This window comes from Homalodisca vitripennis, chromosome 2 (genome assembly GCF_021130785.1).
Source record: "Homalodisca vitripennis isolate AUS2020 chromosome 2, UT_GWSS_2.1, whole genome shotgun sequence".
In the NCBI taxonomy this organism is placed as follows: Eukaryota; Metazoa; Arthropoda; class Insecta; order Hemiptera; family Cicadellidae; genus Homalodisca; species Homalodisca vitripennis.
In genome coordinates this window covers 130,191,084-130,208,019 of record NC_060208.1, presented here as the reverse complement: position 1 = coordinate 130,208,019, position 16,936 = coordinate 130,191,084, and positions in this window count along the sequence as shown.

The window sequence follows — 16,936 nt, the reverse complement described above, 5'->3', positions numbered from 1 at the left end:
AATTTAAAAATGTTCTAAAAGTAGATAATAAAGCGACTTTTTTTTTACTTTTAAGCAATATACATTGATCACACATAAAATTAAATACAACAAATTTTGCCACCAAGGTAGTGAAAAAACACATGACAAATTGGTTTTAATTATTTATTTTCACAGTTTAACTTAACCTTAGTTTAGTACCTGAAGATGGAAATCGCAGATTTTCGAAAATGTACGATTGTTAAGAAACACTAAAGTTATATAAAAAAAAGTGTCTTAAAAGGTTTTATTCATATTGTTGGTTCTACATCTATCTTACATAACTTTTATTATTTTTATAATACTCAATACGAATTTTCTTTTGTCTTTAATTTATAAAGTTTTTTTTATGCTCTTATATGTAAATAGTACAATATATCAGTATTTGAACATAAAAAACGTAAACTTCCTGTGTGAATCTGAGTTATTTTGGTCTCGTTTATATGTTAGTGGGATATTGTTTGGTGCCAGGTACTTAGTCTCCTTATCCTTGATCGTTCGTTCTCTCGATTAACAAACAAACGATTTTTACAAGATGGCGGATTAGAATTTACCTGGAATCAGTTAGTCCGAGAGTTAAGTTTTAAAGGGTTGTGCAGCAATTTCTAAGTGATTACAGGAGGATAAACCACTCCCGTGAGCTGAAGCCCTGGTTAATTCTCTCTCATCTGCCCCGAAGGAGGTAATAGACCTCTTACCTCAGGTTTAGGGTCGGTTGTAAACACTACAACTCTTTTAACATAAAAGCAAACTTTTTTTACTTGAGTTTCGGTTTCATAAATTATTAAGTTGATGATAATAAAATATTATCATTCAGAATTATTTTGTCACATTATTGCGTTATTAATATCTTGCCTCGGCAACCAGGGGTCACATTGTGTTCAACTGGTTTTTTTTGAAGATTTCAGCTTATGGTGAATCTTGATTCACCTCTTGCCCTTCGCGCAGCTTTATCATTCCATAACTTTTCCTAACCAGTTTCGGTTTTAAAATAATTCTATTGCAGATGGCTCTCCCAGAAGACGGAAATTGCTGAATTATGGGTTAAGAAGGGTACGACACAGTGTAAAAACGTTTAAGATAGTAATGTTTAATTGTTGAATATATATATATTTATACTATATATATCATTGGGGCAAACTTCAAATGCCTTTACAGTAGTAAGAGATTACCGGTCAACCGTTTTTTCTATCAATTGGGGGGGGGTGGGGGGGGGGGGGGGTGGGGGGGGGGGGGGGTGGGGGGGGGGGGGGGTGGGGGGGGGGGGGGGTGGGGGGGGGGGGGGGTGGGGGGGGGATGCGAGCAGCTAACGTCGAGACAAAAGAGCCTAAGCACGGCAGTCAGGAACGGCATGATCTCTCTGGAGTCGTCTCTAGATCTGATCGGTACATTTTGGCAGGTCTGGAAGATATCGATGGAGAGACTGCAGAGAGAAAGTTGCGAAAAAGAGACTCAGGCCCCATCACCATCTATGGTGGCAGCAGCCTATGCTGGCCGGGGTGGAGTGTAAACCCCCCCGCTCCCGTATTAACAGTGACACAGACACTTATCTGGACCAGACACTACTACAGGAACTGTTGGGGGAGCAGTCATGGGACCATGTTCTGCGGCAGGAAGATGTGAACGTTTTGCTGTGACCTATTTATAACAGTCACTCGAAAATCTTAAAAATTTATCACTTAAACCGAAAAAGCCTAGTACTCGAAATAAGAAGCTTAAACCATGGATAACTGTAGATTTAATCCAATCAATTAGGAAAACGAGACAAAATTAGTAAAATTTTAAAAAGACAACCGTTTAATGATACTCTTAAAAATTATTTTAAAACTTTTAGAAACAAATTGGCAAAAGATATAAAAAACACAAAAACAGCTTACTATAGAGATCAAATTATAAATTCGTCAAACAATCCAAAACGATTTTGGAAAGTTATTAATGAAATAAGCGGTGGATCAGGATCTAAAAGTACATTCCCTATACGAAACTTTCTTCAGGCTTCGGATCAGGGGGGTGGTGACATTAAGACTGTGGCAAACTCATTTAATGTTTTCTTTTCAAACGTAGGTTCATGTCTTGCAAAGGAGTTGCCGCAGTCGGTCGGCCCGCCCCTGGTGGGATGATGCCTCATACAAGGCCGGTCATGTCTTCCAGCTGAACCCGGTCACCGACAGCCAGGTGGAGAGATACGTTGCCGAGATGCGCGGTGGCTCGGCTCCCGGGTTCGATGGTTTACCAACATCGATTTTAAAAAATAATTTAAAGTACCTTCTGTTCACCACTTAAAACATTTGATTAATCTTAGCATTGCTTCGGGAGATTTTCCAGAAAAATTGAAAACAGCCAAAGTAATTCCCTTGTATAAATCTAATGACAAATCAGATATGAATAATTACAGACCGATCTCGTTACTTAGTGTGCTTGGTAAATTACTGGAGAAGTGCGTAAAATATCAGTTTCAGAATTATCTTGAAAAACATAATCTTTTGTCGATATCGCAGTTTGGATTTAGGCCAGGTAAAAATACTTCTGACGCACTCTTTGATATTAATAAAATTATAACCGAATATTTAAAGGAAAATTATAAATCATTACTTGTTTTTTATTGATTTAGCCAAAGCTTTTGATTCCATAGATAGAAATTTGTTGTTTAATAAATTGGAATGTATTGGAGTCCGGGGAGTGACCTTAAATTGGTTTAAAAGTTATTTGAGTGGTGTCGAAATCAAATTGTTAATATTGATAATATTAGTAGTTGAACCACTGGAAGTAAAGTACGGCGTGGTTCAAGGAAGTACGCTGGGTCCGTTGTTATTCCTAATCTATATAAATAACTTAGATAAATTGAATATTACGGGAAAGCTTCTCTTGTTCGCTGATGATACGGTTGTAATTTTTCAATGGTAAAACTTGGCATGATGTATACGACACCGCTTCTCGAGAATTAAATTTATTATATACATGGTTTTTGTGATAAATATTTTTATCGATGAATGTTGGTAAAACTAAATGCTTGCCTATTGCATTACGCACCGCGAGCGAGCCACCTGCTGATTTACGGCTGTTATTGCACTCATGCGGAGACTTGTATAATACTACCTGCAATTGCCAGCTGATTGAGAGGGTGGAACAGTATAAGTATCTAGGTGTAAATAATTGATTCAAAACTCAGATGGGAGCCTCACATTAATAGTATAAAGTCTAAATTAAGAAAATTTATTTTACATATTTTATCAATTAGGCCAAATTCTAAATTATAATGAGATAAAAACAGTTTATTACTCGTATGTACAATCAGTTTTACAGTATGGTATTATCGCTTGGGGAGGGGCTTACAGGACCATATTGGAACCCACTAAAACGTTATTCAAAAATCTATAATTAAGGCAGCGCTTAATAAACAAAGGCATTATTCATCAACCTTGTTATTTAGGGAAAATGATATTTTTACAATTAGGCAATTATTTATTAGGAATGTACTGGTCTACACCTACTCTCATAAAGATGTCGTCCTCACCCCTATTGCTCACGGTTACCCGACCAGGAACGCTGGTGAGTGTGGGGTTGCAGGTCCCTGTCATTAAACTGTCTATTAACCTTACGAATGCCTACTACGTCGCCAACACGCTCTACCAGACAATTGCCCTCTGTGATAAGGGACCTGCAGGACGAGCCTGTCAGTGGCTTCAAGCGGCTGGTTACTGCCTGGCTTCGGATGATCGGCCCAGATAATGCTGAATTTCTCCTCACCCCCACTTACCGTTACTAATCATTACCGCTTCTAAACACTACAACTATAGTTAACTACTTCCAATCATAACAAACGTCTACGCTACACCTGTTTCTCGAAACTTTATAATTTATTAATTATGTTTTAAAAAATTAAGATGTTTTATTTAAACGCTTGCTATATTTATTGATAAGTGTTTTATTCAATTTATGGTTAATATAGTAGTTTATTTTTCTTGTACAAACATAAGTCGTACTTTAATTCTATTCTTTACTCTTTTTTTTCTTTTTTTTTCTTTTTTTAATTTTAATATTTGTATATGCAAATATGTATGTGTATGTATGTATATATATTTGTGTATATGTGTGTATATATGTGTGTGTATATATGTATGTGTCTGTAATGTCAAGATGCTTTTATTATTTCATTTTATATACAGTATTTGTTTTTTATCATTTTTTTTGTGCACGTCTAGATTGGGCTGGGCAGCACGCACAGACACGTTCTATGTGCTGTCTATTTTCATACTTATATGTGTACAAACTTATTGTTGAATTTGGAAATAAACTTATATTTGATTTGATTTGATTTGAAAAGAGCGGCCGGAAGTCCCCCTGAACATCCAAGGGAGGAAAAAGCGGCAGAGAGACGCCGGAGAGCCTGCTTCTGTCAACGAGACAGAAGAGAGCGAGTTTCGCCCGGTAGTCTCAAAAAAGAAAAAAAGGAAAGCGAAGGCCGTAGATAAGAGCGGGAAGAGGCAAGACCTACCTCCACCTCCTCCCCCACAAGTAAAGAAGCCGGAGAAACTCCCGCGTTCCAGGCCTGGGAGGCAGGTGGTGATTGTCAAGCCTAAAGCTGGCAAGTCATACGCCGAGATTCTTGGTGCAATGAGGGCTGGAGTTACTCCCGAAGAGTCAGGCACCGTGGTACGCCACATAAGGAAGACTGTCACGGGAGGAGTATTACTGGAAATCGCAAAATGCGACGACAGAAGGAAACTCCAGGAGGCGATACAGAAGGCGGTGGGCGACAGGGGCGATGTTCGCTCCATTGTTCCTAAGGCAAGGCTAGAGATCCTAGATCTGGATGCCTTGATCACCGAAGCCGACATCTCGGACGCCCTAAGCAGGGAGTTTCCTGTCCTTGGTGGCGAAATTAGGGTTACCCTCTTCAAGCCTAACCGGCAAGAACAGAGGAAGGCCGTGGTTGAGCTGCTCGAGAGTGACTCCTTGACAGTACTCCAAAAGGGGAAGATCAAGGTCGGGTGGGTCGTCTGCCGGATTCGGGGCCGTGTGGAGGTGGACAGATGCTTCCGCTGTCTCGGCTACGGTCACACTAGGAGGAACTGTTCCGGACCGGATAGGAGCAGTAACTGCTGGAAATGCGGCAGCGCCGAACACAAGGCGGCGGGTTTGCACGGGGGCTCCTTCTTGCGTCTTATGTACCGGAAACCCTGGATCAAAGACAGATCATGTTCCAGGATCAGGTGCCTGCGGGGTTTTCAAGAAAGCCCTGGACGACAGGAAAGCCCGTGCTAGGCCACGAAAATGATCCGATTTATCCAGGCCAATCTGCAGAGATGTCACGCTGCGGACGCAGTCCTTGAACAGCTGGCCTGTGAGACCAAAGCCCAGATAGTGATCGTCAGTGAACCCGTCCGAACCAAAACCAGCTCATCTTGGTTTTACGATGGACTCGGCACTGCGGCTGTTTGGATCGCAGACAGTCGTGGGGTCCGCGTACTGAGTCATGGTTCCGGTGACGGTTATGTCTGGGTTAAGTTGAACAGCGTTACCATTTACAGTGTGTACCTCTCCCCCAATTACTCGCCGCGCGAGAGTACCTGGAAAGGTTGGAAGCGCTGGAAGACAGTCTCCGAAGCGTCCCTGGGCGTGTTATAGTGGCGGGTGACTTCAACGCCCGTGCGGTCGAATGGGGTATGCCCGTGACTAACGTGAGGGGAAGACATATTTTGGAGATGGTCTCGAGACTCGATTTGGAAGTCGCGAATAGAGGGACAAGGCCGACCTTCCGAAGCACTCTCGGTGAGTCAATACCAGACATTACGATGGTATCGGCCGATTTGTTTCCTTTAGTAGCGGAATGGCGAGTGATGGACGTCTACACTGCTAGTGACCACGAGTTCATCGCTTTCCATCTCATCGATAATCGGCTGCCGCGGCTAGCGAATACCCGAAACACTCTTGGCTGGAATCTGGCTAAGCTGGACAGGGGAAAACTTGTCGAGCAGCTAGATCGTAGTATCGAGGCTGGTGTTCCGGGGGTTCCCGAGTCCACTGAAACAGCTGAGGTTGAGGCTTATATCGACTCTTCCATGAAACTGATAGAACACGCTTGCAATTCGTCAATGCCTCGGAAACGACCTTACCGGGGCCGTCGCCAAGCCTTCTGGTGGACGGACGAAATTGGCGAGCTCAGGAGAACTGCACTAATGTGCAGACGTAGAGCGCAGCGAGCTCGAAACCGGCCTGAAGCTATAACTAGGTCGGCAGAGCACAAGGCTGCTAAGAAAGCTCTGAGTGCAGCAATTCGTTTGAGCAAAGCACGATGCTGGCGTGAGCTCTGCCAGGAAGTGGACTCGGACCCTTGGGGAAGAGGATACAAACTTGTGCGAAAAAAGCTAGGAGGAATAGGGAAAAGCACGGAAATGCCTGCTGGAATGATTTCGACGATCGTGGAAGCTCTCTTCCCAAGTCACCCTGTAAGGCGGGAGGAGAGAGTAGCGAGACCGGTACCAGACGTTCCCATTTTTACGGAGCAGGAGCTTGTAGCGGCGGTGTCTACCATGCGCAACAAGAAGGCTCCTGGACCTGATGGCATTCCAGCTGAGGTTTTGAAGATTGTGGCGGCGAGTTATCCGCTCTTGCTGCTGAACATGTTTTAATGCATGTTTGGTAGCGGGTGTGTTCCCGTCGCGCTGGAAGGTTGCTAGGTTGGCGCTGATCAGCAAAGGCAAAAATGATCCGAACTCCCCGTCGGCATACAGGCCACTTTGTATGCTTGACACCGCGGGGAAGCTCTATGAAAGGTTGCTGAAACCCAGGTTGCTGTCGTCCATCGAAGCCGCCGGAGATCTCTCTCCCCGGCAGCATGGCTTTCGAAAGCGACACTCAACTCTGAACGCTATTACAGAGGTGATCAGTGCCGTCCAGCAGGCCGAAACAGCTTGTCACCAGGCTCGGCCGATTGTGCTGTTGGTTACACTTGACGTAAAAAACGCGTTTAACTCTGCTCGGTGGGAGGACATGCTAGAGGCGTTGCAGCGGGACTTCAGTGTGCCCGACTATCTCCTGGTCATTGTGCAGGACTACCTGAAGAACCGACGGCTATTGTATGAAACCAAAGACGGAAGGAGAACAAAAGAGGTCACTGCCGGTGCGGCTCAAGGGTCTATTCTCGGCCCAGACCTATGGAATGTTTCATACGATGGTTTGCTTCGCCTCGAGATGCCCCACGACGTCTACCTCGTGGGTTATGCTGATGACGTGGCTGCAGTCATCACGGCGAGGACGCCGGACTTGGCACAGTTACGCCTTAATCAGGTAATGATTCGGGTCAATGCCTGGATGACGAGCCATGGACTTGAGCTGGCGGTCTCCAAGACCGAAATCGTTATGCTCACTCGACGGAGAATCCCCACTCTGATCTCTATGAATGTGGGGGGTGTCGAGGTTCGGACAAGGACTGCGGCGAAGTACCTGGGTGTGTTACTCGACTGCCGTCTTCGGTATTGGGAGCACATTCAGGCGGTGTGTGACAAAGCCTCTAAGGTGGTTATGTCTCTCGGCAGGCTGATGGCTAACGTAGGAAGCCCTAGGTCAAGTAAGAGACGCCTCCTCATGTCTACTGTAAACTCAACCCTTCTGTATGGCGCAGAGGTTTGGGCGGGTGTCATGAGGATAAGGCGATACAGTCAAAAGCTGTTATCGGTACAGAGAAGAGCGGCACTTAGGGTCGCCTGCGCCTATCGCACCGTTTCCGGTTCAGCCGTGGCGGTCGTGGCTGGGGTGATTCCTATTGACCTGCTGGCCATCGAGAGACAGACCGTCTTCCGGGAGGCTGCCGAGCGGGGTAGAAAGGATGCCTTGGCTGCTGCCAGGGCGGAGACTCTGCAGGTTTGGCAGCGGAGGTGGACGGAAGGATTGGACGGCCGCTGGACCTTCCGTCTCATTCGAGAGCTTCAATCCTGGATAGATCGTGGCCACGGGGAGATAGATTTCTACCTGTGTCAGTTCCTGACGGGGCACGGTTACTTTAGGAAGTACCTCTACAGGATGGGAAAAGTCAGGTCGCCTCGGTGTGCTTACTGCCCGGAGGAAGATGATGATGTTCATCACACCTTCTTCGCTTGCGGGCGCTTCACCGAGGCCAGGCAAACGCTCGCCACCACAGTTGGTGATGTTACGGCAGAGACCATTGTGGAGATGATGCTGCAGAATGAGGACGCCTGGAATGCAGTCACCACTCACGTACATGCGATCCTTCATCAGAAGCGTGAAGACGGATGCCTGGCTGACCCCTAGCTTCCGAAACAAGTAGTTTTGTCCTGGTTGAGACATAAGACACACGGACCAGGCAAGATGTCATCCGAAAGGGTTCCGGCCTGGGCTCTCCGTGGCCCGTAGGGGGTTTAGTGGGTAGTCCGCAAGGGAGTCCCACACTCCGTGCGCAAATGCATTCCCCCTACGTAAAAAAAAAAAAAAAAAAAAAAATAGTCATTTGTACCATTAAAGTTACAAACCAAGTTATTTAACTGGGTCCTTACATATTCGTTCATATGTAAATTTAATGCGTGTTATTTGCATTCATAGGTATGCAGAAAGTACAGTACATGCATAAGTAAATAAAAACAACGAGCCCTATCAAATTAAATGTATCCGAGTATATTGGTAATTCAGTCTTCGATAAAACATTGAAACATAGGACTGATTCAGTTTTAAACATAAAGCGTTATGTAAAAGTGACAAAACACTCTCCAAATCTTTAGAAATTATAGGTTTTTGCAGTATTATAATATATAATCTTCTATTTAAATGACTATAGTCTTGTTGGATTATCCTAAAAAAGTTAGCATATGATCACAGACATGTTATTTTCAAATAATTGCTTGTATTCCTTATCAGGGCAACCCTTTTTTGGGGAGTAAATGGAGTCCGCTCTGCCCCATGAGCTGAAAAATGCAGATTGAGACTTATAAAATTCACCAGGAAAGATTATTTCACAGTTTCACAATACGCCCTTTAGGAATTTACAAAACCATCAGTTTTGAGGTGTCCAGATTATACATTTGCGGGGATGAGGGTGTCTCCTAGTGACTAGGATTTCAAAGAATGGGGCTAGGGAGTATTAGGTATTAGTGTGATGCTACAGGTAAGCTTTGTTGGTTATATGATTATTAATATTCGTAATAAAAAAGGAGTATCTGATCCCTTTTAGACCTTACTACCCCGTCTTCATGAATCGCTGACCTATGCGAGTATCTTATAAAACAAAATAATGGAGACACAATACAGAACAAGGCCGTTGGTGCTGATAAAGGGTTTTCCAATCAAAGAATTTGGTCTGCTCTATCTGTAACTCAAATCCAAAGTCTGACGCCTTAGAACAATAACCCAATCGGCACTTGTTTAGTAGGCTGAAAATACGAGTAGTTTAAGATTGGGATAGTTGTACATAAACTTATATCACCTTACATATTATAGTCCATTCATCGGGAAACCTTAATTTTTATGTTAGGATTTCATATAAGGATCCACTAACCGCATAACTAGCCCCAACGAGCCTTAGGAAAATAGCTGTAATCGGTTGATGCAGATGCGAAGTTTTCCTGCTATAGTATATTACTCATGCGATAGATGTTAAAGAAGACCTCGCTTTTAGGGTTTGGAGTAATTTTCTTGCTACGTTCCTGGTAGAAATGAAATATTTCCAGGAACAGTATGAAGGGATTGAAATCGAATTGATCTGGAGACTTGAATTTGTGCATGAAGCTTCATTTATAACTAAGTTAGAAAATGGTACATTCCACTCCATGGGATCTTTACATTGGTATTATGGGTAACCATGTTGCAACGGCAAAATATCGGAATTAAATATTTGTAAACTAATTCAATCCACCCTTGGGAGATTTAAACATGTGACATTCTAACACATGTAGCCTATCCCAACAGATACACAATTTTACTGTGACTTGTTGTGCAGACTTATTATTTGAAAGATAATATGAAACTTAATTTAATTAACTAAAATGAGAATATGGTGAGATATGTCGGGAAATATTTCTCATACAGATTATGAATTTTTCATAAAAGATTATTACTACACGAATGAGTATTATGACACGTTAGGACCTTGTCAATCTCATTTTTGAATGATAGTCTATCTGTCTATCATGCAGTGGGTATATCAAGAATGAAATGAGCTATAAATTTTAAATTCTTCATGCAACTTCAGCGCAGCCTGTTACTACACATGGTTTGGCTTACTTTTAGATTTTATTATTGTTACTAAAGAACTTGCTGAAATATTTCATAGTACTATTTCTTGTTTTAATTTAACTTTACATTTCATTTTAAAATTGTAGTAGAAAAGGTACAGTTTATACAAATGTGTATATTTTGTGCTCAATGTGTTTATACGTAATCTTCGACTGTAATATGTAAGGTTAAAGGTTAAATCACTAACATTGTATCCATTAGTCAATGTTTTAAACGTAAACCACTTGAGTAATGGAAGTCTCTATAGCGAACTATACATATAACAAAATTAATATAGAAAACATCACTGGCCGGCAGTTTAATGAGCTCATAGTGAAAGGGTCAGTGTACCTGATGTAATTACAGTGGTTGACGATGCGTATAGAGAGCTAGCAGCAGCGCAAACTACATCAAAGCTTCTGTATCCGGTCTGAGCGTAATTGGCTAATCTTGTCAAAGCAAGAGTATTTTTAAGGAAATGTTAAGGATGATATAAAATTTATGTGAGAAAGAATTTAAGCTCTTTGTAAACTTATAAGGTAGCAATGGTTTAATTTATAGATTTGCTTTGTGGTTAAAATTTAAAAGATGTATTTTTCAAAGACTTATAGTTTCTTGTCGAATATGAAACTATGCAATTCATATAAAAGTCATTACATACTTGCGTGTGCCAGACTTAAGATAAGTTTTAAGGAAAGTATCTTTATATAAAAGGCAAGACACTATATCTCTCACACATCTGAACCTGATGACACAATGAGAAAATCTCTTCATGTTATCCCTGCCAAAGTACATAGTAAGTCCGCTTTATGGACATGTGTTGTCTTCTTCTGAACAATTTAGCAGATAAAATAAGAACTAATCTGTTGGTATCTGTTTAGAACTTGAAGAAACCAGCCAGAATGACCTGTTGATGTGTTATATTGTTTTGGGATGCCTTGAAAAACGGATCCAATTGCTAATATTGTGGGAAGATAATTTGAATTTGTATGTGACTAAGTTTGATTTAGAAAACGTACTTAGTCGAAATACACTTTATTATTAATATTAATTTGTCGAAAGTACATTACACCTCGTGATCGATACAAAGCAAAAGCAATTACGGCATCGGAAATACTTTAAGCAAGAAGTAAATTACAATGGCCTGACACTAGCTTGTTGTCGAAAATAAGCGTTTTATATGTATGTTGTTCACAGAATGCTTTAATGATACTGAAAATACGTTTGTATGAAAGTATAATAAAAGCAATAACTGGAATTAACTGCTTTTTGATAAAAATATAAATTATGAACCTACATATTTATATTGTGTGTTAAATTTTATGCTCACTGAATTATCTTGGAAACTACAGTATAAAAATACAGCAAATACTAAATTGACAAAGTCCTTCGTAATAAAAAGAGAGGCAGTTAGTTATTGGTTACATCGTTCACCCACTGCGTTCAAAAACTGATAAAAATTTTCAAACTTTCACTAATACCACTGTTATTAGTACCAATATCAGAACGCTTTTCACATGAAGTCTGCATACAATTTTCTTCAAGTTTTTAAATATTATATTGAAAACCTTTCAAGAACAGCAAACCAGAGTTGTGGGTTTTAGGTTTATTTTAAAAGCTATTTTAATTTTATTAAAAAGACTGAAAACGTATTAGTCCAGAAAGAAAACATGTATTTCAGTATTTAATATAAATTGCTGAAATTCAGTTTAAGGAGTAATCTCTTGAAAGAAAAAAAGATTGGTATTGCAAAAGTGAGGAAAGTCTAATGAGTTCTTGTCTTAAGCATTACAAGAGTTGTTGTCAAAACAAAAAGGCAGTTATCTTTGTGTTTTAGTTCCTTTGATAAATCTGCTTTGTGTGGTTAACAACTTGACGCTCCACTAAATTTCCTTATTTAAACAAGATTTTATTTAATGAGGGTTTAAAGACAGTGTTTATACAGGGTGTCAACAAGCTACTCTCTCAAACTTTACCATTTGATTTTTCAAGTAACAACAAGTATAAAACGTAACGTAACGTATAGTATTAGCTTTCTTGCTGCACCGACCGTCTAGCTGTGTTTGTGTTTTAATACAATATATTATTTTGAATTGTATAAGGGTATTTAAGTTCAAACTATGCTAAATTTCTTAGTCTAGTTAATACCTGTTTTGTAAAAAGTAACCGAAATTTGTCATGCCAGGTCTACAATGACTAGTGTAATAACTGAACAACGGGGAATTTATAAAAAATGTACAATAATAGTGAAGTATGGGAAATTGTCATATAAACATTTTTATACAGTTTTAATCACTATGGTAAGTAATGAGGAAAAGTAAAGGTTTCATGAGTACCATTCCAGACTTTTAAATGGAATACTCAAACAATACAAAAAATCAGATGGTCCCAAATTTGATTCTGCATCTCTGTCCCAAAATATTTGGAAAGATCGTTACATCTACACATTTTTATTTAAAAAAAACATTAAATTGTCATAGGTAGGGTGCCAGTTACTGGAAGCAGTATTACATCTGAAGGAAACAGGATTTTTCCGGACATTTGCCATCGTTCAGTGAAACAAGAAAACAGTAACACTAGTGTTAAAGTGCATGTCTTTAGTGTTAGTGAAGTTGACAACAACATGTAGGTTGTGATTCCTGACTTAGGCGTGCCACAACGCTTTAGTAAGATTTGTTTATTTTAACTTAGTTTGTAATTATGTATTAGGTTAGTTCTTTACCTGAAGAAGAGATCGGATTGCAGATCTCGAAACGTAGTGTTACTGTTTTCTTGTTTCACTGAACGATGGCAAATGTCCGGAAAAATCCTGTTTCCTTCACAATCCTTCCATCGTCAAAAATAACCTTTAAACAAAGAAGTATTACATCTGATAGAAATAATGTTTAAGAAGTTAAAAAAATGTTAGTTTGTACATAAAATCTCTTATTTTTCAAATTTTGTTGAGATCCCAAGAGAAATATGAACGTCGAGAAGAAGGAAGCCTGGTATGTCGAAATATACAATATAGTTCTACCCCAGAGCCGGACCTGTCATAAGCAGTAAATTGTCGTCGGCCTATATTTTCAAAATGACACTATATCCCTCTTATTTCCTGTACATCTTGGTTGTTTATAACTGAAACTACTATAGATGGAACGCGTAGATACATGTTCTTAGTTATCGTAACTACTAACACCCATTCTAAATAGTTACATACATAGAGTTAAAAATAAGAATACGTACTATTTATACTTCAATCTCTAGTTTACAAAAATGTCTGATTGGTAACTCATCTCCTTCTATTGGAATTCTTGAGTAATACATTTCTTTACAATATTTGTTAACACTAATTTAAAGTTTTGCTGTAGCAAATATGTGTTATCACATGATATGTCACCTCTTATGTATGTTTCTATTTTATGCTTCACTAGCGATTGACGCTCAACCTGAATTTAAATTTTTTTGCTTATTTTAAAAGGAATGGAACTGATCTATCTAAAAATCTAAATAAATAAAAGTAATTTTCAAGAATTAAATGGGTTTTATAGTGATTTATTAATATATACATTTCAGTGAGCGAAATTAAATTATACTAACAATCGAACAACCGCAAAACTGATGCTGTTTGCTGAAGCTGGTTGAAGCAACTATATAACGGTAAGCTCTACTTGGATTCAAACTTTGGCAACATTAATAGATTTAATAAATTATGACATTATCTTTATAGGTTGTTGAAATGAGGTTAAACCATCTAGAAGAATTAAATGTTGTTTCTGAACCGCTCAATTTCTTAGAAAGATATAATTTGACTCACACGTGTCTCATGATCTCAACAGAAAAATAAATGATCTTTCATGAAGATCGACTTTTTATACACGAATAAATAGGATTGAAACCACTAAAAGAACTATACTTTTGTTTTTATAACTTCCCAATATCCTATATATGAAATTTAACTCGTATAAATCATATAAATAGAGAAACAAAAAAATTTTCATGAAAATAAACGAAGGAGTGCGGCTGGTTTGAATGAGAGTGCAATCCCTAGAAATCTATAATAGATAGATCTAGATGATATTCTATTATCATATTATCACTGACTTAGTTTCTTCTAATTAAGTAAAAGTTACTAATAAGAATATAATTGAATTATTATTTCATTCTCTAAATTAATTAGAATCATTTATAAACATACAAGTCAGAGAGGAAATCATAATTGGACTGAACCACGTCAATAACAAAACATCACGTACAAGCGAAAAATCACGTTCACCGATGGAAAAATTGCTACTCGACTGTGAAGATTGCTCAGACGAAGTTGTGCGGAACACGTCATTTGGAGTTGACAAGCTATGTTCCTTGAATTTTATTTCCATCTCGTACTAGTCAGTGTGTATCTAATCCTTCACAATGTAACTTTAGTTATTTAGAATAATCTAAGTTTATTATCTGACTACAATATTCTAGTACCATGCGCTGTTACAAATTTAAAGTATTGTAATACAAGTCTAAAAAAACATAAAATATATGTGTATTGTACATAATACTTTATATGGTATAATTGTATTATACTTTATAGCAGACGTTTTGTATTCTCGCTATACTTATACCCTGTCTTATTTCCTCTCTGACTTGTATGTGTATGAATACTTCTGATTAATTTAGAGAGTGAGATAATAGTTCAATAATATTCTTATTAATAATTTTTACTTATTGAAAATCATAACTTCTGATGATGTTTAGAACCTAAAGCAAACTGAAGTCCGTTTGCTTATATATAAAAAATTGAAGAACTGGTAGGTTATTCATGTATTTACTTTACATAATAAAGTCATATCTAGATGTGTAACCTTCAATCTGTCATTATAAACATGTCACGCTTTTAATATTTTATTGACTGCATATATGTAAAACGTATGCGATATATATATATATATATATATCAGACGTTTATATGTTTTAATAAAATTGAGCTACCCCTTATTATGTTCTAGTAATGTATGTATGTAACCTTTCCACGAAAACGGCCATAATAGAATTTTTGAAGTGAAAACTTCTTTAGGCGCGTTGAGCGTTTTGGTAGAGGGTAAAATCCTCGGTTCGCGTCACCGACATGCTAATGATACTAACCTTGCATGAAAAAGTCAGTCTCGCTGTGTTTTTTAACCGTAGACTTGGCCGCGGACTACTAACCTGCATGAAAAAGTCAGTCTCGCTGTGTTAAAACTGTCCCGGCGGAGTATGAAAACAGACTGCGAAAATCAGTGACCTTTACGGCTTCCTCTCGCGATTTAAAAGTGAAGCCAATGTCGTACAATTCTGTAAGATGCGTCAAATTAAAGCTCTTAATATTGGCAATCTATTGTTACATTTTTTAAATATTAAAAAAATTTCGAAATAATTTTGATTATTGTTTACATTTTACATAGCGTTTACAATGACAAGAAAAAAGTAGTAAGCGAGGATGTTTTTTTTATTTTTTGGTCAGACAAAATTTGTCAGCGAGAAAGTTGTGTGAAAATAGATGAATATTTTTTTTGTAATTTATCATTTTTTTATTGGAAGTTTAGTTTAGCCTGTAGTAGCGTATGAAGTGATGAGTGAACGTTTCTGCCGGAACTGTAGTTGGCGCATTGGCTCACTGATACCGTATTAACTCAATAAATTAGTTTATTGTGCAATAAAAATACCTTTACGAAAGAACCAAGTTAATTTAACTAATTTATTAGTTTTAAAAATATTGTGGGTTTAATTGTTATTGCAATTATATAATTTATCCGTAGCAATAACTGTATTATTTACAACGGTGTTCAACTCACTGTTGTTCACTCGGTGTTTACTCACTTGTATTCTATGTTTAACTAACTATTAATTATACAGATAAATGAATAATGAAAACAACGAATATATTTAAAAAAATTTTTAATATTTGTACGAATATTTGTATTTAAAATTTAGCATTATTCATTTTAATTATGTTTTTTAATATTTAACCTCTTCATCATGAAATGAGTATTATTACGGTATAAGATTTATCTTACTAGCGTGGTAAAATAGATTTCTAGTTATTTGATAATATTTTTTCGTGGTTTTTTAAAATTGGAAAATTAAAAAAATGTTATAATAATTTTAGATTTTATGAAATATGTTCATTGATTGTTTTTTATTAAGATATTGTTAAGATAATTGTATATTAATTATTTTTTCAACCACTTTGTATTTATATTTTGTTCATGATTTGTTTAACCCATTATATGTAACTAATAAATAAAACATAAAAAATGTCATATAATTTTTGCATATAGTTTTAATTACTCTCAACTTAATAGTTCCGTTTTCACTTCTATCGGCAGTCCCACGACTGCTACTGTTTTTTTAAATAAAGGTTTTGTGTAGTTTTTTAGCTAACAAAATTTTATACTCCGACTCATACACTGATGTAATACTGTTCAAAGCACTCTTTGATCCTACGTCAATCCTACGTCATTATCTAGCTGAACATACTTATGAAATAATTTTTTAAAAGTTTGTTTATGTGTTTAATTCCGTTACTTGTAGAGTTTAGGTAGCGGATCATAGAAAACACAGTCTATTGCTCATACAATTCTGTTTAACCTGACATCTAGAGTTGTCTTACGTAAATAGAGTGCAGCACGTGAACACAGCTCTAGAGGTCGGATTAAACAGGATCATCCATTTATGCTCAGAGAGG